This window comes from Centrocercus urophasianus, unplaced genomic scaffold, assembly GCF_019232065.1.
Source record: "Centrocercus urophasianus isolate 14NV4802_14NV808 unplaced genomic scaffold, USGS_Curo_1.0 seq_5, whole genome shotgun sequence".
Taxonomy (NCBI): Eukaryota; Metazoa; Chordata; class Aves; order Galliformes; family Phasianidae; genus Centrocercus; species Centrocercus urophasianus.
Window position 1 is genome coordinate 6,478,934 of NW_024885088.1, and position 26,431 is coordinate 6,505,364.

Consider the following 26,431-nt stretch of genomic DNA (forward strand, 5'->3'; position numbering starts at 1 on the left):
TACAAGCAGCTGATTGAGAATTGCCGCCCTTGCACAGTTAAAATGTGTTCACTAAAGAACGTCTTGTGCTTTCCTGCCTACTCTCTGATACAGGACCCAGTTTTTAAAAGTGGATGTTTCTGTAAATCTTTTATTCTTTGACTTTTACTTGTGTACGAGGGCTGCTCTGAAAGTAATGCCTCCTCTTTTATTCTGTCGGTCCACAGCGTCAAAGGTGAATGTTAGTGTTATGGCCCTAGAGGTTGAACCTTCCCACAAACATTTCATTGTATTTTGTTGCCATGTGACAGATGGCAGCAGAGGGGCAGTCTGACAAAATGATGTCTGACATGGAAGTGTGCGTGAAGCAAAGGTGTGTCATTGAATTCCTCCATGTGGAAGAAATGGCACCCACTGACATTCGTTGATGCTTGCTTGGATGTTTATGGATGTGAGCACAGTGGGTCATTTCCACTGGTGCTGATTTTTACGCCCATGGCATGCAAGATCTTGTTTATCACTGGCGAAAATGCTTAGCTAATCATGGTGGCCATGTTGGAAAGTACTGTTTTATAGCTGAGAACTTGCTGTGTCAAATACTGTTATTATGCTCTTCATCTCTGTTGATGTTTCCATGGAAATAAATAGGAGTTATTACTTTTGGAGCAGCCTATGTACTTAATTCTGTGTATATCTGAGATCTAAATGCAGTGTTCAGATATCTTTTTTATGGCTAACACAAAAGACAGGAAAAAGACAGCTCTCATATATGGTTTCTGCTTCACTTGATGTATGTTTCTGTGATTCTTCATGGCAAATTTTTTTTTTTTTCAGTGTCTCAGCCTGGATGTAGCCCAGATGTGTGAAATACACAGCAGCAGAATTTGAGTTTTCAAGTGAAATAGCTTTTCTTTGTCTGAATCATTCTTCAAAATGCAAGATCAGAAGTTTCCTACTACGTCATCTTCAAGACTCACAGAAAATTCTCCTGCAACTTGTGGTAAGATGAAAAAATAACAAGACAACTGAGTTGCAAAGTAGAAGTTTAAAGGAAATGTGAAGGTATAGTTCTAGGTCAGGAAAGAAGATAGTGTTTGTGAATTGACCTCTGTGCTGAAATGTTTTTCAGAGCAATTCCATGTAAGAAATTTTCTATGCCTTATTTCTTCATGTAAAGAAAACTGGAACAGCAGTAAGCCCACATTAATTACCAGGACTACGTATTGCAATAAATATTGTTTAATAAATATTCAAAAATGAAAATATACATTGGCTTTTCTATTTCTGATAGTGTATTTCCAAACAAGGAAGTATATAGTGTTCAGTGTGAGTTAGGACAGCATGAGTCACTAACTAATACAGTAAATTTTGGCTTGCTTCATTCCTAAGAAATAGCTGAATTTTTTGTACTTCCAGTTTATTTTTCTACTGCTGTATGATATAGAGATGTCATCAGAATACTTTCTCTTTGACTGTAATATGGAGTACTTTCCAAAGGGTAGCAGTACTTTCTTATATTATTCCTTTTTCTCCTGCTTCTCTTTCAAGTCATATATATAATTAAAATTTATAGAGTGACTTCGGTTGGAGGAGACCTTAAAGATCATCTAGTTCCATATTCCCTGCTGTGGGCAGGGTTGGCAGCCATTAGATCAGGCTGCCCAGTGCCCCATCCAGCCTGGCTTTGAATGCCTCCAGAAATGGGGCATCCACAGCTTCTCTGGGCAGACTGTGCTAGCAGCAAAGCAATATTCACGCTAAAGACCTGGTTCTCTAAATGTGTACAGTTCTTATTATTGCATTTACATTCACAGTAGTATAAAATGCTTCCTATAATAAATAATGGAATGCTCACTTTATAACCTTAGGAATTTGGCCAGGGCATACAAACAACTTATTTTTCATTTGTTTGTAGTCAGACAAGTTTATAATTAAGACAGCAGTGGGCATAAACATTCTTGCAGCCTTTGCATCTCTTCTTTCTTGCTGACATCAAAGGGAATATTTGTGGTAGGAAAGCACTGCAGTTGGTAATAAGTATTTGTGGGATAGTCGATAGTGCCTGGATTCCTTTTTTTAAAAATAAAGCTCTGGTTTTCCCCTATCGTTTGCAATGTCTGCAATGAAGGCAAAACATGCATGCTTTATTGTTGTTGTTGTTGTTGTTGTTATCATTCCAAACAATGTAGATAATATTATATCTGTACCCTTATACCACGTGCTGGGCACACCCCAGATCAACAGAGACACTAAGGAAATGGTGCAAATACTTACTAACCATTACATCAGTGTCTGATTTCTAGAAATGTCTAGTATAAACTGCTTTTATGATTCCATTGCCCTGACCTGTAGGCTGTATGGTCCAACTATATTATATATTGATATAATATTGTATCATATATTATATCAAGAACAAAATGAAACTGGAAGTGAACAGGAATCCTGATGTACTTTGTATAGCATAAGAAATATATATGGCTGATCATATGGGTGCATGCACATGTATATATAAATATATACTGTTTAGGATTTACTGTGTCTGAGGACGAAGCCGTATATGTGTGACAGACCTTGTAACTTCATGAGTTGTGCATTTTTTTGTGTCAGTCCTGACACAGATGAGCTCCACAGAGATGCCAGTCCTGGAGGGACCTTGCTGTGTGAGAAGGAGGGTTGCCAGCTAATGCAGTTTCTCTAAGTGCCATTTCAGTCTATGATTTGATTCCCAACGCTGCTTAGGTTTAAAGCACCGTGTATGTGTTGGCTTTGAAGATCATGCATTTCTACAGAAACTAGGGATGTCTTTGGAGTGTGCATCTCTACTGGAAAGGCACTGAGGGGCCAGATTTCAAGGCTTGAAAATAATTGGATGGAGTAGTAACTTCCTTGTTGGAATGTTACCAGTTTGATAGTTTCCATCTTTGATCTCTGTCTTGAATTATGTGACAGCGATGTTAAAACATCTGAGATTCGTGTCCCCCTATATTTCACGCTGAATTTAAAATGTAAATAATTCACCTTAATAATATGATTATAAAAAAATAGAGAGGAAAACTAGACCAGTTAAGAGGTTCATTGTTGTTACTGAGAAAATAGGTATTTATGGTATCTGTAATGTATGTAAGTCTAGCAATACGTTTATCTCCTGAGAACTAAGCCTCAGAATGAACTGCAAGATCAGAAACGAAACTGCAGTCTCCAGCATGGTGCGTTTATAACAGTGATCTAATCCAAGGGCTCTAATGGCATGATGTCTTGTTAAGGTTAAAGTCTTTGCAAGTTAATGTTCGTTCTCTGAAAGAAATGCTGCTAATACTAAGTCAAAGTAGTGCCCAATGATATTGCCACGAGTAATTAAAATAAGTATGCAGACAAAAGTGACAACAAATGCTAACCTGTTAGGCAGTAGAATAGTACTTTCTTGCAGTGGTTGTTTTGCATCACAGCCACCTTGGTGGTAATCTAAATTCATTCTGAAAACTGCTGTACCTTCTGTTGACAGTCTGACATTCAGCACTCTTGCTATTTGCTCATTGTTTTGGTTTTCAGTTTTTTTGGAATGCAGCTCAGAAGTCTTTCAATAAGTAAACTGACTTCAAGTACATTTACTCTGGATACTGTAGGGGGGGAGAAATTGTTCTCTGTGCTTCAAGTTTCCTTGATAGATGAGGTTCACTGACAGCAGCACTGCTCATGCTGCATTGCTCCAGGTAAAAATAGTAAGTGGTGTCAGTCAGCCTGGTCTTGTCTTACCTGTTGCAAAGTGAGGAGTGAGACATTTTGAGAAGAGATGCAAATGCAGATTCAAATTAAGTTGACTTTTTATTAAGTTGACTTATTTTTCAGTTTCTGGCCCAGGGAGCAAGAACCACTTCAGATGCTCAAACCAGCAAAGGGTAAAGGCTGCTGCCTGAAATAAATCCAGCAACTGTCCTCAGTATGTAGCTATTTTTCCTGTATGTTATGCCAAAAGAAAGACCTGTAACAAAAAGTGGCTGAGCTATAGCTATCTTCAATAATAATAATAATAATAATAATAAATAATTTGAAGATTTGAGAGACAGAAGGAGCTTGCAAGGAGTAGAGTAAGAAGGTAGTTAAATTCACTAGGTAACTTGGAGAGAAGTAAAAAGGCTGCAAAGTAAAAGTTCAATTAAAATACTTTGAAGTATTTTGGTAGCTGTTATATTCTTGCTTTTATTTTCCATAAATCTTAGAATTTTACAGATTATCAAACAGAATACCATGTATTTTCAGTCTCTTGGTAACTTCAGTACTTCCAATAATTTGTTTCTATTAGTACTTAATGAAAGTGAATTATTAAACAATGATTAGCATAATATATAATATGAGTTCTCATCACTGAAAGCTACATAGCTACCTAAAGAGGAACCTGAGACAGATAAAAATAAAATGTGTATAGTTGCTATATTTAAAACACTAGGTGTAATCTCCATGTAGGAAGTGAGGTGCTTTTTCCCACCTGTCTCATAAAACTGTTCTGGATGATTAAATAGGAACTACAGCTTTGCTCCCATTTACAAATTGGTGCCTAGCACTGATGCATGCTTCAGACAGTGTGGCTCATAAGAACCTCCCAAAAGAGGTTCATTGTTTTTCTTTAGTTTTGACCTTTAATAAGGTCAAAGGTAAGCTCTCCTCAGGTGGCCTGAGAAGGGGGATAATGTGGGTCTGCTTTTAAGAAACCAACTTCAGGGCTCTGAGATCTAGACGCGGGATATTCAGGATATGCTTCATGTATGTATTTTTAATGAATTCCCTTTTAGTGGGTGGGAATTGCTTCTGTTATGTCAAGACTCTGGAACACACAACATCAATGAAAAGTGAATGTTAGGGCATGTTATTTCTGATGTAAATGTGGAACTACTGTGGTAATAGGTGCACAGGTGGCTCTAAGTTCATAGATTCATGCGGTCTCTACTACTCTGACTTCAAATGCAGATTACAGAATAAAAGAAGGCACGATGTGTCTTTTCCCATTTTTAGATATGGCTTAGCAGCTAGAAATAAAATTCATCAGTGCCACACATGGAAGAGTTTCACAAACTGCAAGTAAGTCTGCTGTAATGGTCAACATAATCAGAAAGTACAGCTATAAAACTGGTTTTGTGTAGCCTGGGATTGGGGAACTTCCTCTCTTTTCTGCTTTTTTTTTTTTTTTTAATTTCACTTTTTTTGAGGTAAACATTATTGGATGATTAAACTGTGCCCACAAAATTGACATTCAGAAAACTGCCCCGAATAAACAGCTTTGTTTATAAATAAAAGCGTGAAGGATTAAGCAGTTCTATGTTTGTTACATTTAATTGTGCCAACTGTTTGAAGTATTGTTCTGAAGCTCTAGAATAAGGTACTGACATAAGTTGTTTTCAGTATTCACTGGATTTAAAAGTCTTGCTGTTTGCATTCTGCCATTAAATGGCTGGCATCCCAACAGTTGTGACAAATGCGTATGTTGGCAAGGAATAAAAAGTGGTGGCACCTCTGAAGTTTTACAGGAGGTGTGCTGCCCAGGGATAGTAGATGGTTTGAGCTGCTGTTCTGTTGTCTGTGCTGTAGCTAATTTCTGAAACAAAGAAATACTGGTTGTGCATTCTACTTGGTAGTCAGAACTGCTGCATTTACTTTTCTTTGAGTGTTTTCTGACACTGGGATTCTTGTGTACCCAATGCTTTTGTTGTTTTGATAATGAAAGAAGTCTGACTAGGAGCTCTCTCAGCCTTTTAGCTGCAGTAGGGACTACTTGAAAAAGCGTGACCCTCCTAAAATTCTTTCCCTCAAGAGGAAATGTCTGATTTTTAGTTTGTCTTTGATCCCATCTCATCAATGTAATTTTATTCCTTCAGACAATTGAGCCTGCAGTTCATTATAGCGCAAGACCGGAACCCTTCTATTATCGTATTTTTAGCTACAATTATTTGGAGCTTTCAAATTGCATTTGCAAAAGGAAAGGCCTGCATCAATCCCAGATCTTAGCCTTTAAATTTGGCTCTCAGTTACTCTTCCAGGAGAGGCAGTGGAGGACACAATCCAGAACACAGTTCTGGGAACACAACAGTTACATGTGAGCTGTCCTTTGGCATTGTGGCTCAGTGATAGTGGCTATTGAAATAGCCACTAGTGAATATAGTGGATAGTGAAATTAAGCATGCAGTAACCTCTCTAAACAGTTTCCATTCTTACATCTTTGTTTGCAGCATTTTCAATTATTCTCTAAAGAGCATCAGTGTTTTTGCTTCTTGGAAATGTAGCACTGTTGCTGACTTGAGAATGCTGCATTTGTTGTCCTGTGTCCCTTCTTGTGGGGGCTGTTAATTCTTATACATTTGGAAGTGCTTGGTGTTAGGAGATGCTAATGGCCACTTCCAGGTGTGAAATTGGAGTCCAGGAGAGATGAGGCAGTGCCCCACAGACACACCCTTGGTGGTGACTCAGCAGAGCAGCTCTGCAGGAGGGGGATTGAGGTGTTAGGCACCTGTGGAGCACCTCAGCATGGCAGGAGGGACAGATTTCAGTATCTTCCCTGAGCAGAACTTCTGACTATTTTTCAGTGCTTACAGCCTTGATTAAAACATAATCTTTCTGTTTATGGAGCTGAGAAGCTCTTAGAGGCATGAATTAATGGGGAGATGGGTTGCTTGCTGCAGAATTGAGAAGCTGTGCTGCTGCAGAACAGAAAATTGTTCTGCTAGGTGATTTGTTAGGTGCAAGCAATGCTTCCAGAAATCGACAAGCGAAGGTGTATACCTTTAATTGGGACCAACTGTCACTTTTTTTTTTTAACACTCTGTTAGAGAATATTGTAGTTTTCTTTAATATGGTAACAGCAAATGTGGGAATAGAGACATAATACTTAGGGACAAGAGAGGTGAGGGAGACTTCAGAAGATTGGAGGTGTTTGCCACACTTGTCAGAGCAACCTCCTGTCACTAGCTGTAGCAACCCAATTGGAACTTGGTAAGAGGAGCATCGTTTGCCAGTTAGAAAAAGTAGATTTTTTATTCTCATTGTGCCTCATTGATATATCTACATACTATATGTATTAACATGTGTATTTTGAGTTCTTTAGAGGTAGGTTGCAGAAACATGAAATCTCCATATGTTACATACTTAGCATACTGTATGTAGAAAGATGGTTAGCATCAGACAGACTGAGAGAGACCAACAGAGAGAAAAATCTGATTATCAGCACCTAGAGATGGGCACATTAGACCCCCCTGCAAGGAACTGGACCACTGGAAATATTAGATTTGCAGGCCATGAAGATTTCATGTGTATATATAAAGAATTATTGTTGCATGTGATACTGGCAATGGGAATAAAAGTGGCAAAATGAAGATACAGCTGTTTTACATTTTCACAAGACAAAATGAAAGTGAAATAAAATTGCCAGGAGCAAATATGCAAACAGCTGAGACAGCTGAGAAAAATATTTGAGGAAAATATACAGCCAAAGTAGCAGAGGGATACTTTTCTCTAAATCCCAGAAGCAAAAGTAGAGAAAAGGATAGATGCTTGCATCGTGGAGCTGAGAATTCTGGCATGCACATGTAGCTTTAGAGACATAAAAGATTTCTTAATTAGAGACAGGATCATTTGTGGGACATGTGATTCCAGTTTATAGGAGGAATTGCTGAGAAAAAGACGTCGAACCCTAGAGGAATGAAGCAAAGAACATTAAGAGCAGCTTGAAATGTCCAGGGAAGGGAGTGAAATAATGATAGCCACTTATGCAATGCACAGGCTGTGGTCTGAGTGAATCTGGGAAACCTGACAGAGATGGAAGGGGAAGGGATGCAGCTGTGATAGTGCACTGGCGCTGAGCATATACTGTAAGGAGCATGAAAATCATCACTACTCAAGGCTCAGTGCTGTGTACAGCCTTTCTACTGAAAAAGCAGGTATATGTACAGATGCAGAGAGATTGCAGGATACAGGAGAAAGTGTGCAGCAAGGCTTGAGTACAAGGGCAGTGAGCTATGGGGTTGGTAGGAATGCATTCAAGAGTGTAACTCAATAGGGAGCAGCAGGACTGCAGTATGAGGACAGTTGATACCTCGTGGGCTTCCAGCCTTGGTCAGATATGAGGTCAGAGCGAAGCCAACAGGCATTTCAGTGGGTCTTTGGCATGGTGCAAGCTAGTTCTGTTTCAGCATAACAGGATGCAGGTGGTGGCTTTAGAGCTTGGAGTGTATGAAACTAAACTGGAGTAGGTAGGCAGGCAGCAAAGGCCAGCAGTCTGTAGGTGTCTTTGCAATGGTAGCCCCTGGCCTGGCTGGTCACCAAGTGCTTCCCTGAAGGGCAGAGCAGCAGCTGTCAGGAGAGAAGCTGTGGTGACCTGCCTGCAGCTCCCAGAGGAGGACAAGTAGGAAGATAATGCTTGAAAGAGGCTGAGGAAGTTAATCTGTTTGAGGATGACCTGAATGTTACCCCCGTTTGTTGTATTTCTGTGTGCTTTTCTCTAAAGAAAAGCCAATTATATCTTAGAAGAATAGAGGCCTCTCATGTTGTTACTCATTATGTGGTACATGAAACGCTAACAGCAACCAGAAATTGTGAATTAACCTTGTCCTTTCATCGCATATGGTCATCTCATCCCTTGACTGGTGAGTGCTCAAAGATGCCTGAAAATAGTTGGGCCTCAGACAACTAAACTTTCATACCTCATTACAAAAGGAGCAAGGAAGATGAGAAGGAAAGATGATTGTCTCAAGGGATGCAGCACAGTGGTTTGGGTAGTTCTGCTTAGAAAGTCACTTGTGGCTTTTATAATGAGGAACTTAAGGTTTGAATTTTCAGATTTTGTAGCTGTACATTTGTTTGGCTTTTTATTAACTCAATATACTGTGTGCCACGCTTTCTTTGGGTTATTATGGAGTCGAGCAATGGATTTGTGTTGAGCTCTAAATGCATATGCTTTTTTTCTTTAAAACTTTGTGCAGATTTGGGTCTCGAATTTCCTAAATTATTTTATGTTGTGCCTGTAAATTTTTGGTACAATAGCTGATGTTTGCAGTCAGGTTACCTTTATGAGTTTGTATGCTTCTGGCTGATATGGAAGGGTAATGCAGCTTTTGTTTGTTCTCTCTCTTGAACGATGAGAATTGGAATTGTCTTGTTGGGTGAGCAGACACAGTTAAACTACCTCAGTCTACAAGAGGATCACTGGAACTTACTACTCCTCCAACTCTCAGCTCCAGTAGGATAGAAGAACAAGTTTCAAAAAGTCTGAGAAAGGTGTACCTAAAGACCTTTACTGTTGACAGGGATTAAATATGATTACATCAGTTGAAGGTTCAGAGGGTGTTTTTTTTTTAATCTAGGCATATGTAGAAAGAATAAACAAACTGTAGTAGAACAAATACATGTTTGTGAAATATTCTGCTAGTTTTCATTATACAGTTGCAGTATGTTTGGATTATTCAAAGAGAAAATTGTGTGTAAAACTGAAAAATTAATGGAGAGATACTCAGCCATCTTAAAGATCTGAACTGAATAGTAAAGATACTTGTAAGAAAAAAACAAATGAACAGACCACTAGCTGTGTTCCAGATAAAATTTCCATCAAACTCTTTAATTTCAGTTAAATCATTTGACTTCATTCATCAGTCTTCATGCTTATAGAAGCTACTCGTTACTTTTCAATTTAGAAATAAATCAGTTTGTTTTAAGAGCTGCAAAGCAAAGTTTCAAAACTTCTTATTTTTTCCCCGTGTGTTTAAAATCTGAGCTGTGTCAGGTCCATAATGCTACATGGTCTCTTCAGAGGTCGTAAAATTTCTCTAAATGTATGTGACCTGAAAAAATTCTGCACAAATAGGAAAATGCCAACAATTGAATCAATTCTGGTATTATGCAGAATACTACATGCTCTCCTGTATACTTGAGTCTGAATGGATATTTGCAGATCTAGCTTTCTTGCATAGATTATGAGAAATGATGTAAAGTGAAAAATCTCCTTCGCTGTAACACTGAAAATTACAAAATAATTATTACACAATTTTGTCTGTGTCAAAGTTTAATATTACTGCAAGTATTTATTGTGAGAGCCTGTTAATACTAAGATGAAAGTATAACAGTGACCCATGTTTGTTTAGAGAAATTGGCTACTACAGATGTGTTCCATAGGAATAATAATTTATTATTTGTAGGTATTCAAGAGATGTGATAGTTCTGAATCCGGGAACGCTCTTAATATGTTTCTACTGGAAAATAGAATAAAAATGTATTTAACTGTTCCCCTAAAATACCAGTGTTTTATATCCAGATCCAGAGGTGACTTGTGAGATGCAAAACTGTGCCTTTTCCCCACATGGACACTTTCTGCTCTTTAAATTATTAAAATATCAAAAAATATGGAAGTGTCTTTATTTAGGGTGTTTAATGAAATCTTCAAAGAATATAACTGTGTATACAAGGTAGATGAGCACTACACCAAACCGAAGAACGGTGTAGATGATCGGGGAATAAAAGGCCCAAGTGAATTTATTATCTCTATTCTGCTAACTATCAAGTTTTTATTTGGAGAATCTCAGAGTGGAAAAATGTTTTCGGAATCTCTGGCATTTTTTGGCCCTCATGCGATTTCAATTCATGAATTGAAATCTTGTTTCCATGGAAATCAACTGAATTGTTGGTAAGCTTTGAATTTCTCCCAGAAATTAAGGATGTTGGGGGGACATTGTTTAGGCTCCTTCTGTCCATAATGTTGACTGTAGTATTTAACCTCTTACCCATATTGGTGGGAGCTGTGCTCTAGGGACTATTTATGTCTAGATTCCCAAATGCATCTGTAACAAATTCTGATCATGTTATGGTATTACACAGCACTGTGATCTCTTCGACCATTTCTTCAGATGCTTGAACCTGACTTGTCACAGCATTCTCTGTAATTCTGACCAAAAGTAGAAGTGTATGTGTTCATGTCTGGTTGTCACCATCAAGTGACTTGGTATGTGACAGCTGTCGACAATTTCCTCAGTAGGAGCCAGTAGATCTGCCTCTTCTCTTTGCTGTCATTACTCATAATGGGTGTAGTTATTCTCTGATTGCTTTCAGAACAACTGAAATTAAAACAAACAGTTTGTGTCTTGGAAAAGCTGAAAAAAAAATCAGGTCTAGATTGGTAGCTTGGGAGAAGGAGGTTAAGCTCAACTAATTTTAATTAGAGTAGTAAGAAAAAGTGAAGCTCGAGATGCCAGCTTTGTTGTTCCCTTCGCTCTAACTCGTAACTCAAAGAAACAGATAAAGTAGAAATTGGCAGCTGTGGGAAAGGTGGGAGAAGAATATGGGTTTTTTTTTAATTTTTTTAATTTTGTTTTACTGGTTTGAAAGTGTTCTGCTCATCAAACGTTTGGGTGGGTGTCAGGAAAAACAGACCCTTCCTTGTACTGGAAATGCCAGGTGCTTTTACTTCAGGAGTATTCAGATTGAGTTTATTTCTGGCTTTCCTAATCTTTGATCCTGCCATTGAATCCACAGGGATGCAAAAACAGTCCACCCACACAAATCCGATTTCCAAATGCTGGCATTTATTATTTATGGTTTGGTTTGAACAAATTAACATTCTCCTTGTCATAACCATTGTTTACTACCAGGTATAGAGAACTACCTAAAATATACATATACATGTTATGTATGTATGTCAGATTTTTAAGACATTGTGTTTAATAAAGCATTTCAAGGCTTCACTGACATTCTCATTTTTCAGTCCTGTCCTGTGCTGCTTTTCACTTGACCACAATGGCCTGGATTCATAGCAATTAATTTTCAGGAAAAAAAAAACAAAACAGCTCATAGTATTTATAACCTGAAAGCAGTCTTAGAACAAAAGGAAGAACGTGTGGCTTTATACACATTGTAGCAAGAGGTGGTGTTTTGCTAAACTGGATGTACTGTTTTTTCTGCAAAAAACAAAGCCCAACCCCATTACCTTACTGAATGTTTCCGTCCCCTGTTTGTAAGACTGACCCATCTAAGGTTTGGTATTTTTCATCTGAATATAAGTAAAAGGTTAATCTCATATGAAAATAAAAATATTATCCAAGGATAGTAAATTTCATGAAATGAAAACAAAATTAGAAATTTTCAGCAAAATTCATCATGTAAATAGCATTACTGTGAATAAAAATGCCATCCAGGACCATTCTAACTAGAGTTAGGCAAGTTCCGTGACTTGTGTGTTTCCCAAAATCATTTTTTCCTTCTTTTTCCTGTATTTGTAATCATAAATAAACTTTAACTGTATGTGCTGTGATATTTATTAGTTAGATTTCCAGCAGTCAAGTGTTGCTTTAAATTGGGATTCTTCCATTTAGTTTTGTCCCTTAATAATTTTAGGTCAAATAAATGTGCTGTGTTCAAATATTCATATGGTTGGACTAGATGATTTCCAAGGGCTTCATCCAACCCAGCCTCAATTCTTTTGTGATTCTGGGATAGACCAGCCTTGTTTATTTCAGTTATTTCAGACCCTCATTTGGGATTCAATGGATATTTAGCAAAAGCCTTTAGATAATTCCTATCCCTGCCTGCAGTTATGTAAAACTGGGTTTTGTTTGGAATTAGAAATCTGAATCCAAGCTTTCAATTAGTTGTGGCCCAAGTTCTCCTGAACATGTTCCTAAAACTTGACAAGGTGCTTGAGGATTAGATGGTTAATGAAACCTGGTGACAGCTGGATGTGTTCTTCTCATTGTAAGATTTTGAACCATTTTCCTCCCGAGCGGTGAGGCAGAAGATGCTTCTGAAATACCTCCCGTGCTTGTCTTCGAACAAGGAAGCTGATCTTGTGGTTAAATAAGTGGGATTGAGTGGCTCCCAGCTCTTCTATAGGCTTCCTGCACATCTCTCTGTGCCTTGGTTTCACCCCCACTCAGTACACTGTTGGCTTCTGAAAGATCTGTGTCATGTTTTTTGAGTACTCTGACAGTTTTACTGGGAGAACTGTAGAAATGGATAATACCATGCCTTTACAGTCTGCATTGTACTCAGAAATCACGTGCAAGACAGCTGTATGCATTTTATCTAGATATTTTTTTATTTTCATTGAGTTGATGCATACTGTAGAACCTGGAGTTTTAGCCAATCTCATTTTCAGTGTTCAAAATACTTGCTAGAGTTACCAGTAATGTTGATTTTTGCACATTTTATTATTGAGGAAAAATAAATGTCAGTGGAAGTATATTAGAATGGGAAAACTTTTAGGTAAAAGTAGTTTTCTGTACTATTGGCCTAAGAATTCTAGAACCTCAAATAGTTCTGTATATTTTTCTCACAGAAAATAAAGTGTTAGCATTTCACCAGGTTATTAAATATTGTGAAAGTCCCTTTTTCTTCAGTATGGTTAGTTTCTATGTCTAAGCCATCTTTGGGTTTAGTACTTCTTTAAAAAGACTTCTCAAACTTTTGCAATTGTTTGTTTCAAAGCTTTGGTGTGCTCTTGCAACCTGGAGTGGAACTAAATGTTTGAAGCCTGAAATAAAGATCTTGAAGGGATCCTCATTTCTCTCCTGGTGGAAAGTAGAAGTAAGCTAAATCAGAGGTTCTGTTTGAGGTCCTTAATGATGAGAAGCCAGTTAGAGACTAGGAAATAGTTTTATCCTTAATATATATGTACAGTATTTTCTCCCAAAGGAATTAACTAACATTCTGTCCTGGGCTGGCATTCACGTTAGGAAACATTTCTTTAAAGATTGTGATCCAGGGTTTAGAAATGACTAGTAACTCTGAAAACACCAATGCCAGCATGCCTTACTAAAGTTTCAAATCATTCAGCCTTTCCCATAAGTCTCACTGATACGTTGGGGTACAAGAGTCCAAACTCATCACCCAGCTTTTTGCCTACTTTCATTTTTATAAGAAAATGCCGTAAATATATGCTTGTTAATCAGCATGAAGAGATGTCTTCTGTATTTATTTCCTACATTTAAAAAAAAAAAAGTCTGCTTGGATTTGTATGTTGGTAATGTTATACAAGCTAGAAATTTGTTTCATCTTTTAAGCTACAAGTAGATTATGCCTTTTCAAAATGCACACATTTTCTTTGTAAATTAATCTTCTGCTGTCTTTTGTTAGTGTCTTTCAAGTTCTGTCAGCTTCCAGCTAGAAGGCTAATCATAAAGCATCAGAATTGCACTCTTTTTAGCCAACAAAAGAAAGGTACACATCTGTAATAACAGTGTAATGACACCAAATATATGCATGTATGGTTTAGGATTATTTACCTAGATGCTTGTTCATTGGCACATAGACAATTTGTTCAATACTTTATCTTTGTGCCATGTTTCACAACACCGGTCTGGCATCATTAGACATCCACCCGCAAGCATTTTAAAGATTTTTCCACACAGCCATAAAATTGCACCTTCCTCATTGAATATAAAATCAACTACACCTGTAATAACAAAGCAGGGAATACTATGCGTCCCTTCCTGGATGTTAACTGCATTGCAGCAGAGCTGTGGTTGTTTGCCTTCACAGCCTCAGTGAAATTAAAGGTCGTGTCCTGATGTTATGTCTTCCTGTTTAAAATGAATAGCTTGTAAATGTTTATCTCAACTACAAGTGAGAACATGGTCTACATTTTGCTCTCCAATTCCCATTTTGAGAAACCATGCAGAAAAACAGCTGTGTATCCTTTCATGTCTTTTTTTTTTTCCTGTTAAACATTTGCATCGTTGACTTCAGTTCTTTGCTGGGTTTCTTCCTCCTCGCTTTTGGATTTTTACTTGAAGCTTGTGTTAGTGTTCTCTAGATTTATAGTGGGTTACGTTGTTTTCTGCACAAAAGATCAAGAGAAAGAAATAAATTCAGTGCAGAAGTACTGGGAATTCATGTGCAGCGTCATATAGTATATAGTTTCTTTGTGTTCTGCCAATATGTATTTCAGTTTAAAATGTCTTGAGGCTGGTTGGGACTACTTCTATAGAGAGAGAACCAAAGTATACAGTATATTGGCTGCCATTTTGCTGTTTTTGGACAGTCTGGGCTGTTTTCCATTTCCTATAATGTTCCAATAGAGCTAAATCACATATACACTATAATGGCAGCTTCTGAGACCCAGGGCTTCTGTAAAACTTAAAAGAGCAAAGTAGTATTTACACAGTGTAATATTTTGATTTGCTAATGAACTGTGAGGTGGGTGTTATCATGAACTACTGTGCAGCAAGAAAGGTTCTTAAAACATGCATCAGTTTACTCCATCTCCAAATCACTGCAGATAATACAGTGTTTAGTTTCTAATTAGACTTGTGTTGTGCTAATTCTTGTGAATAGTGCAAGTGATTGACATTCTATGTTTTAGAGGAAAGCATTAGAGCAGCTGACTTCAGCTCTGCGGTGAAGCTAGCGTACAGCTGCAGAGGAAAGCAGGCCACTCGCAGAGGCTGATTTGCAAAACGAATGCACATTGATTGGTAGGGCCTTGTTCTGAGGGGAAAGAGGAAGTATAGCACGTAGTCTTGAATTAGACTAATGATATTCTAGTCCTTAAAGGATTAAGAGAGAAATGTTTAACTGAAAAATATGCTTTGCATAATATTTTACAAATTATTTATTTACTTTGGACAGTCTTTTACACTATTTCTTAGGACAGGATGAACGTTCTTATTCCGTGCCTCAGACTGCTGGATTTAGAATACAGATGTTTCGTCCTTTGTCCTGTTTTCTGTGCTTGTGCATAATAAATGTAACCTTCAAGGCAAAACATTGTAAACTAATTTCTTGATGGAACATGTCAGGCATTTTATGGCTAAGTGATTTATGATTTGAGTGATTTTTGCTTGCTTGTTTTCTCTGTGGCCATCTCAAGCGTGGAAATAAAGATAGCAATGTGGATTTCATATAAACAGGCTCATTGAACTACATGTGCTTATTGGATGAATTGGGTTATTGTAAGGTACATCTTCTAACTTGCAGGTCTCCAGTCAGGTCGTAATCCTTTGCTGAGGTTCTAAATGGTAAGTTTGGCTTTTCCAAATGGTAATGCTATTTGTGTTCAGCAGAAATGAAGACTGCTTGTATCTTCTGATTGTTGTTCCTGTAGCATGTGGGTTTTCCACAGCCTTCCTCATGTCAAGGGCTTAAAGAGTTCTGTGAGACAGGACAGTGTCGTTAGTCCACTTTACGGATTGGAGACCATTGGCTACATTTCGGTCTGTTCTTTATGTTACGGTTTGCCCAGGATGGTCATGCTGTGGCATGCTGCAAACCCCATCTGCCCTCTCTGCATGCAGTGCTGGAGTTCTTCCTGAAGCAAGCTCCTCTGTAGTTTATTGGCACGAAGTTTTTGGTACGGTGTAACTGGAAGGACAGATGGGATGAATGATGGCAGACTTGGACAAGTGGCGTTTGGCAGAGAGCAGATCACTGGAGTGAGTCACTTTATGGGTCAGATTTTCAATTTAAATGTTATTTCATGTGGATTTCCTCATCCAGGATCAATGAAAGTGGTACTGTGCAACTGTTGGGTTTTGAAAGCTGCTAGGTTTGTGCTAGAGGCTGTGTTTTTACAAGACATGACACTAAGACATTTATGTTTGTCTGTGTGCTATGGCCTGCCAAAATAATTTCTTGTAGGTTGTGTAAATGCAGCTCTCATTTTGTTTTGTTGGTTGATATTGGGGTGATTTAAGTTAGACTTCAAAGTTTTGACTATAGTCTCAACTAATAAAACTTAGTCACAAAGTAAGAATGATAAAATCTGTCATCACCTTGAGAAAGGAGATTGTAGGGTAACCCAGACCTCCCATTAGCATCTCTTCTAACATGGTTTCTTTTGTCTCTATCAGAAAACACGTGCACAAAAAAAGGCTCAGAACTGCGTGAGAGCATCAGTAAACTTGAAAGCAATATCACGTGGCATAACCGTTCACTCGACCCAGCTACAGTCAATATGTTTTAACTCTACAAGAGACCTATGCTGTAGTTGGTTTGAAAACAGCTATATGAAGGATTTTCTGAAACATTCCTATTCCTCCAAATAACTGAAGAGATGACCTGTAAAACGAGAATTGCTGTTGGTGGAAAGCTTGCTTAATTACTGCGTAGGATATTGCAGTTGAGATTCAATGCTAAAGCATTTGCCCTGCTTGTTCAGCAAAACACTGATGGAGAAGGAAGAAGCAGTTAAATTAGAACTAAAATAGAAGGACAATGAAGCACATTTTACCTGTAGATATATATGATCCTCATAAACAAAGCTTACTGTTATTTTCTGAACTGGATTCTGCATGAATATCCAACCTTTTGCCTTGCCTGGGCTGCAAGTGTGGCCCTGAGTGAAGAGGAATTATATGTAGTTACAAAGGATTTACTTAGGTTACTCCAAAAGTAATGCCTTCTATTTATTTTCTATGGAAACATCAACAGTTACAAAGAGCACAGTAACTGTGATTGAGCAAGTTCTCAGCTACAAAACACTACTTTTCAACATAGTCATCACAATTAGCTATGCATTTTTGCTAATGATGAGCAAGAGCTCATTTTACAAGCGCCGTGCTTGTAAAATTCTGTACTAGTGGAGGTTACCTACTGTTGTCACTGCTGAAATGCACTACCACCTCACTGTGCTCACATCCACTGTTGGATCTCCACAGATGTTCAGTAAGCATCAATGAATGCCAGTGGGTACCATTTTCTTTTGCGTGGAGGAATTCATTTTCACACCTTTGTGTCAGATGCCATTTTGTCAGATCGCCCCTCTGCTGCCATCTGTCACACAAAACATGATAGAATATTGTCAGGACTGGCCAACCTCTGCTGCCATACCGCCATCTGCCTCTGATGTTGTGGGCCAATATAATAAAAGAGGAGGCATTACTTTCAGAGCAGCCCTCATTCAATATATACTACAGTTAATGTGTATAAAAAATAACAAAACATTTTCTTCTTTAATGTTTTTTATTAAAACATATAAAAAAAGAGAGCAATAAAACATGAAACTGGAGGGATATTTGAGCTTGGTTATGTGAAACCAATGCATCAGTCTCTTTCAATGGCAGTGACTGCAATTCTTAGTTAGTTCTCAAGGTGTTCAGTAGATATTTTTTATGAGATTTTACTCTTCCCATGCTTCATCCTTCAAAACAGTTGTTCACAAATGCACAAAAGTGATGTCAAAAAGTGATGGCACGAATAAAGCGTAACAGTGAAGTGAGGGATGTTTCTCTCTGGTAAGAGAGATCATACAAAAGTCTGGTAAAGAGACGTGATCCAGTTTTTAATTGCAACTCTATGCATTCCGTCTGAAAATTCACAAATAATGCATTTATGTTGAATGAAAACAGAGTTGCAAATTAAAAAACATGATTTTTTTTTTTTCAGCAATCTTGAAACCTCAGATGTTTTTATCAAAATGGAAAGCACGGCTTCGTATTTTTTTGCTGTTCACAGGACTGTGTTCAGCCAGCATATCAAAGTGCAGCAACTCATTTGCCATAATTTGAGCTTGCTCTGCATGGCATCCCATGCCCTGGTTTCAGCCCAGATAGGGTTCATAGTGCCCTGATGTTTGGCTTGGTGGGGAAGAGCTGCTGCAGTGGTGGCGCTGGGCAGGGAGCAGGCTGCACTATGAGCTGTGCTGGGCCGCATGTAGCCCATGGGCTGTGAGTTCAACATGCCTGAAATACTATAAGGCAACATAAACGTGATGTTAATGCATCCTTTAAACTGTACGGCCATCTCAAAGTGGGGTCTCCACTCTGTTGCCTTGTGGGGTGTGGTTTCGGTCAGCTACAGCTTGCTTGTTTAAATATCTTCATATACCTTGATTGTAGCTTATCCTAAGGGAACTGGTGCTTTGAATAGGTAACAGATGATGTGGTAGCTGCATCTCATCATAAGCAAACTGTGCTGTTATTCAGGTGTGGCCAGTTTAAGTCCCATTATTTTAGTGCTCTGCTTCTTTTGTGGCAGTCTCCCTGCCACTTTTATTAAAAGGCAAAGTGTCTTATGAAGGTCTGGATCAGAACAGAGCACAGTTGTTTGCAAACTAAATGCACTGAAACGCTTTCAGAAGACAAAGAAGGATCTTTTGATATTAGTGGTGCAAAATGGACTTCTGCTTGTCATGGTACCATATCATTTGCATATGTCGGAGAGAAACTGCTGTGGTTTTGAAGGAAGAGTTTCATAAACCTGATGCCCAGACACTTAGGCATCATACACAGAAAGACACAAAGTGTGTGCCTGCATTCCTACCTGTAGTAATCAGCTTATGTAAAAGCTTGAGGAAGGAAGGACCGCTTATTTTCCCACTGCGCAAAATGTTTCCTTCAATCTGAAAGGTGAAATGTTAGCTACTGATGTGATCTTCATAAGCACTAATGAATCTCTTAATCTAAACACTTGCAAGAATATACTAATGTGTTATACTAATGTGTCCTAAATAAGGCTTGGTCAAAGCAGATGGAAATGTAGGAACTTCAAGGAGGAGTTCTCTCTTTGAAGTGAGTTTTCCTTTGGGCTCTTTGCACCACAAGACAGCAGACCTTCAGCTCAACCAGGGGCCATTCTTCATGCACCTGCTGCTGGCATGCCTGAGAAGACATGTAAAGGAGAACCCAACAGTAAAACTTCAGCATTGTTGTGGCTTGTATGAAGGGAGAAGCGTGTCTTATCTACATAAGTGCACCTTGCATATATCCGCATCAGCAGCATGGCAGGAAAAAGAAATTCCTCTTGTTCTCTCCACATGAGATGATCCTTAAAATTCTTGACAATAATGAAGCTTCACTGCAAGCCGTAAAGAGCCCTAGGGCCTTGTCAGACATTCTTGCACTTATCAGCTTATTCTGTTGCACCTTGATAGAGATAAGACCAATTATTAGATCTTCAGTTTAGACTCCCCGCAGTTACTCAGTGCAGGGAGTTTTCATTATCTGTCCTTTACTGCTCTAGCCCTACAGTTTACTTTATTGAGATTATGTACTTGTTGCTAACGGCCGAATTTGGCTACCAGGAAAGGATGTGGTTTTGAACTCTGTGGGATGTCATTGATGTGTAAATCATCCGATCTCTTCCAAATAGTGTCCGCTCCAGAACTTTTCTCTGAGGTGTCTAGCCTTCAGATTGGAAAATAATTAGTGATTTTGGATGGTCAGCCTCGGGAGTCCTCAGAGGGATCCAAAATCTTCATTAATTGTTGTTATGGAAAATGACATCTTCTAAAATCGTAGTGCCCCAAGTTTTTGAAAAGGCTTGCATCACTATTCACGAGAGATTAAAACTTACCAATATTAATGAAAGAATACTTACATCAGGAGTCCCTTACCTGCACAGTAGATGTATTTTAGAACACTGTGCAGATTCTGATGTTACCGTTAAGACGAAACTAAGCAGATAGAAGTGATTCAGTCATCTGTTACTGGATTTAAATGAGACCTGCATGCTGCTGTGAGACCTTTGAGCACCTCAGATGTTGGTCTGCAATCTGCTGTAACCAGGTGAGGCAGAGGCCTGCAGCAGCAGCGGGTGGTAAGGAGTTACACGTATGCTTGTTAGACCCCTTGCAGTGCCTAGTTGATAGGGCAGCTTGCCTTCAGTGTTTGCTAACTTATGAAGGTATGAAAACCTAATATTATACACATCTACTAGTTGCTATTTGCACTATATATGTATGGTTTTTTTGTTATGTACTTGTAGTAGATAGGATATAAGGGATTTTAGTACTCGGATCACATGGACTGCTTTTTTTTTTCAGATGAATGTGAATCTAAAATTGAGTAGGCCATGTCAGCAATAACTATGCAGTTAATTTTTATCCAGATCTGCGTGAAGTTCCAATATTTGAGTGTGTACTGATTATGTTAATACCAGTGATCTGATGCTTTCCCAAAAAAAGACTTCTCAGTGACTTGGAAAGAAAAGGGCTATCTCTAGTGTTTACTTTGATAAAGTTATTTCACAGAGGTGGTTTGTTACACATGCATTGCCCAAATTCTCTGCTTGTATGAACTGGCAGAGCAGTCTACTCAGAGCAAGTTTATGCTGGTATGTATGGCAGATACTTTTCCCTTAGCATGCTGTAAATGGTTTCTGAATCTCCTAGCTCCTGAATAGGAGAAAGTTTTCATTAGGTTTCAAGAGTAATTTTGCTCCAGTCTGTATATTCCGGGTCACCAGTGTTAACGCAGTGAGGTGTCTGTACATGATAAGGGAGACATTACACTTGAGCTAATGTACTTTTCTGGTTCAACTGAAAAAATGAGAATGATGGGGGGGGTAAAGAATATCTAAATTGAGCAATGCATCAAGCACTGCCAATAGTCTTGAGTGCAGCTCAGTTCAAAAGCTTCAAAACTCTGCTTAAAGGAACAGTGGAAATATTTTCCATCATCTATGAAATTACATGGCTTGTTTACTGTTTCTTGTTTATCTGCTCTGCATGATATGTCATATTTATCAGTAAAACAGGCTGTAGGGGGTAACAGTACTTAAATGTTTATTTTATGATGTTTTGGCTTTTGGTGTGTTTATTCTGCATTTTCTAACTAAATCTGTACTCAGCTTTTTCTTCTGCTGTTACACTTTATCTGTCTCAGGCTGCCTGGAAAAAGATGATGATGTAGTCTGGCAAAATGAACTCAAGAAACAAGAAGAAGACGCTAGAGACTGATCTGCGAGTTGTTCAGGTATTTGTGATTTTATTATGTATACCAGTAGTTGTTGCATGATGTAAGGTACTCCGCAGTTTACAGGCTTGAGGGTGAATATTTGTGTTAACTCACAAAAGGTGATGATAAAGCAACATAAAATGGATGAAAAAGTCACAAGAATCAGTAAAGCTGCAATTAACAGATGAAGCTGTGATTGAACAGGTACTGTGTAAGAGTTGCAGCTTGAAGTTCAATACATATTTAGGCTGCTGGATATTCTATCTTACCTGTTAGCTAAGTCAGATTTTACCTTATTACTACCCAGAGTACTCACAGCCATCTAAGGAGCTGAGGATAAAGCTGGCTCTTTCCTGACTTCCACTGGAGAAAAGTGAAAAGGCAACATCTGAAGAAGGCACTGTCAATTCCCAATGATCCCAGGAGAACTGAATTAGATCCTGGGATCTGAGCAAGCCAGAGGTGAGGCTGTCATGAGGGTGAAACTCATTTGAGTGCCCAGAGGTGAGAGAAGGCCTTGTGTACTCCAAAGATTTTGTTAAGATTTAAATAGAATGAACATCTTAAACACAGTTGAAAAAAAGTTTGGCATTTGCAGTTCTTCCACTGTAGAAATTGGGCTTTCTAGTTTGATAGCAAGGATGGTTTAGAGCAAGGTTGTAGATTTATAGATTTAGGAAAATAGATCTTTCTTTTATTGGTGCAAAGGGAAAAGTAGTACAGATGTCTGTTTAGTCTCTACTTCACTGAAATAAGGAGAAAGATTGTGTGATTGTTTTTCAAACTTTCTTGTGAGCAGGTGGTGGCAGATCTGCTTTAGATGTGAAAACGAATGACTTATCAGCCTGTAATCATATACATTTTTGTATCACAATAATAGTGTAGTGATATTGACTGTTTTTATATTTTTATTTATTTATAACTGATTAATTTAGTGAAGCAAATTGGATTGCTAACAAGCATAAAGGTAAGAGTATTGTTCACAGAATACATCAATGCAATGTGCATTCTAAGAAAATGTTTTAGTATTATAATCATTACAGTCTTACTTTATCTCATTATTATAATGAAATGATTATAAAACAAACATTGCAAACTGTTGTTCATAATCACATATTTTAAGCTGAAAAAAAGAAACCCACAAGCAGAAGCACAGGTACCTCCAAAGGGTGTATATTGACAGCTGTGTCAGCATTATGCAAGAAATCATCCTTGTTAAATATTATACCATATGTGACTGTCTGAAAAGTAAATACGACTGAACAACAAAGTCACTCTAAATATTTCCTTCCCAAACTATGCACTACCAGCTTTCAGATATTATTCAAGTTCATGTTCTATTATTTGTGCATTCCAGTGATTTTGGCAGCGTGTTGGTGGACAGTATATTGATTACTCTCTTGAATTTTGCTATTAAACTGCTGGTTTCACATTGTACAGTTTACTTCATCTGAGTGAACCTCAGATGCTTTGCATGCAGAATTGAAGCACCTGATTTTGCTACACACAATACAGATGTAAGATGTGAGATCAGTGAATGACAGTGTAGCAGTCTCGTTTATCTATTTTTTCTTTACTGGCTGTTTGGTTTTTTTTTGGTTTGGTTTGTTTTTTGTTTTTTTTGTGTAACATTGATCTTTCAGTGCAAAGCAGTTGCTAGTAGCATCATCTTAAAATGTAATGACAGCAACAAAAATTCCTGGTTTTCTTCCCAGTGTTTTTGAACCTCAAGCCAGATCACTGGCCTTCAGAAATATCCCCAGAATATGATTTTGGAGACAGAAGAAAAAAACAGGAATCTACTGTCAGAAGCTGGCAATGTAGAATTAGAAAATTCTTCTCTTCAACTTTCAGGAGTGGTACTATTTTCCTATAAGAAAGATTAATTGTATCTAAATCATTTTAACTTTTAAGGTGTTTAACTACTCAGTTACATGTTTCATTCAGAAGAGTTCATGCTGTAAGACAGGACAAATGAGCCTTATCCAAATTCTGTTGAGAATAGATAGGAAGACTAGTATCTGAGAATATTCTGTAACCTGAAATTAAGAAACAGTTTTGTAGCCAAAGGAGAAAAATTGGTGGTCAAATCAATTATCCTGTATTTTAGATGTGAATTGCAGACCTTACTTAGTTCAAAAACTCATAATCATGGGGAAAATAGACCTGGCTTTGAATGTCACGTTGTGATCATTTTAGCACATCTGATTTCCTCAAAATAAGAAAAATCTAAAAATCAGATTTTCCTTTTACAAATCTCAAACTATATATATAATTTGGATAACAGTGAGTTACAAGCTACTTTAGAAAGGATTTTTTTTTCCTTCTTTGAGGAAAAAATTGCACATAAAATTTAACTGCAAAACTTTTTTTCCTTCTAAATATTTTGTATTTTCTAAATAAATTGCAGTTATAATAAAGCTACTCACAAGCGTTGTTATATTCAATAAATTTTTTTTCATTTTAGTTTTCAGAGGAGTAGTTCTATCAGTCTATTAACATGGCATTTCTAGAAAATGATGGCATTTTAAGTGGAACTTTCCAGAGTGGAAAACTTCACTGTTAAAGCTCTAGTATGTCTCATTCCAAAACACTCTATATTGAGTGTAGGAAGTATTAGTAAAAAAAAAAAAAAAAAGTATTAATACAGGATATGATGCAAGATTATTCCAGTTAATTGTATAAGCCAGGTCTTTCATTCCTATTTGCTACATCTTGTAACCAAGGCAATGGTTTCAAAAAGTGCTGGAGTATTGGCTATTTTTTTGAAATTGATTCAGTGTTGAATGGTGACAGTGATGTCTGGTTGCTGTTGACGATGATGTTTGGATTTCAAAATGTCTTTGTACCTGTTATGCAGCCCAAGCTCGAGCAAAGCAAATGTAGCAACAGTGGTTAAATATCAGCTGTAAAATCCAATATGATGAGGATGTTGGGGAAGAAGAAAAAAAAAAAAAATCAACTGACTGCCTTCATGTTGCAAGTTCCAGAACTTGTGGTCTGAAAGTTTGCTTTTCTTGCTTTTTCTTGCTAATGTTCAAAAAGATAAATGATTTTGTTTCCCCTTTTTCTGCGGGTCAGAAGTTGGACCTCAGTATCATATATTAAATAATAAAGTATTGCGTGCGGAAGGAAGAGAATTTAAGGTGTGAATTAAGCTTAGGTTATAATATAACTGACAACAGAACACCAGAGAAGAGACATGAGCTGGGATGAGATGAAATGAGACAAGACATGAAAGAAGGGGTAAATTGATGAGTTATCAGCCTACAGATGGAATGTGAAGATATATGAGTGGAGAATGAGATCATCGTGGGGAAGTACGCTAGAGGAAAATAAGGGGTTTCACAGGAAAGATCCCAGTAGTCTCTTATGGATAGTGGGAGGATTGATTTAATCCACAGGAAAATGAATAAGAAAAATGATATAAAGATGGGCTGACTTCCAAACCTCAGAGGGGCTTGATTTTTCTCACATTGTACTTCAAAAAAAAGAAAAGAAAAGAAAAAAAAAAGGCACTGCGGATGACCCTGAACCTCGAGCAGTATGTGGGATCTGTGCACCTTGATGGTAATCCCCCCGAGCTAAAACTACATAAACAGGCTTTCAATTTTGGTAATGAAAGGCAATTCCCAGCATTTAAAGGAAACGAATGTGTTTCTTAGAATAAAGAGAGGAGGCAAAATTATTGCCTTCAATCTAAACAATGTTGTAGATTTCTTAAAATGTTAAAATTTGCCTTCCATTCTGGAGACTGAAAGCATGCTTCCATGTTTCCAAGTAACTGTGTCCTTTATGTTATGCTGAAACTAAATAATTTCTTATGGATGATAAGTGGTGGGATTGCTTCCCAAGTCCTGTTGAATGAAATTTCAGTTGACACAATTATAATCCATTTCAAGATTCAGCATCTTAAAATTTCCACCTACAAGATGAAAATAAATACGTGCCTGCTTGCAAAGTATTAAATGATACCTACAGATATGTCAAGTTTCTGCATTCCTTGAATCATGTCCACCCCACCTCTTTTCTAATTTTATTCTCACACCCTGTTAGGAGTCATTAGGAGGATCTGTTCAGAGAAGTGCACAGAAATCTGTTATTCAGCTGAATCTGCAGAATCAGCTGGCAGACTTATGAGGAAAACTTCTCTGGAATTTCTCCTTGCTTCTAGTTCTGATAGGAGGAATTTGAAAGAAACAGAGGAGTGATCCTCCCAGATTCAATCATTTCTGGTTGATGTCTTCACTAAAAATATTATGGAGTGCTTAGATTGCTGGTCAGAAGAGCAGTTTTGATTTTTTTGAATGCCATCAACATTTTTTTAAATTCTTTTATTATGACAGTGAAAAAAATCATAATGATGCATTATTCTGAAACTTCATGTGCAGTTAGTTTTGGGTGATACTGAAAAAATAATGGTAATTTTTTTCTCAAATAAGAGGATTAAAAAATGAAAGATTTTTTGCTCAAATTTGGCCAACAGACTGAGACGGGAATGATTAACCTTAATTTTTAGTATTTCACATTTTGTGGACCAGTTCCTGACTATTTCCTCACAGCAGGGAGCAAAGAGCTACTCACATTACAGTATCTCCTAAGGAAGGGATGGAAGATCTGAGCCCACGGGCTGAGTCCCGGGACTCATCCAGCAGAGAGGTGGGCTGTTCCCCCTTCCAACTGTCACCTGTCCTCAGCTCTAGCCAAAACAGAATGCCTAAGGAAGTGAGTAAGAACAAGTAAATTATGTATCATATTTCTGCTGAATTATCCTGCAATGTTCAGCCATCCTAGAGATGTACTCAGCTAGGCATATT

General features: G+C 37.8%; 1 long non-coding RNA gene across 8 annotated transcripts in view; it reads left to right on the plus strand.

Moving 5' to 3' along the window:
• The window catches only part of LOC122169106, a 117,256-nt gene that overhangs the window by 42,320 nt on the left and 48,505 nt on the right, over positions 1-26,431 (plus strand). For 6 of the 8 annotated variants that reach the window (XR_006171473.1, XR_006171472.1, XR_006171476.1 and 3 more), the window contains 2 exons: positions 814-979; positions 21,543-21,632. This is a non-coding gene — a long non-coding RNA (uncharacterized LOC122169106). Of the gene's footprint in view, positions 1-813; positions 980-21,542; positions 21,633-21,921; positions 22,119-26,431 lie in introns of all 8 variants that reach the window. The other 2 variants (XR_006171479.1, XR_006171475.1) reach the window with 2 other exon arrangements.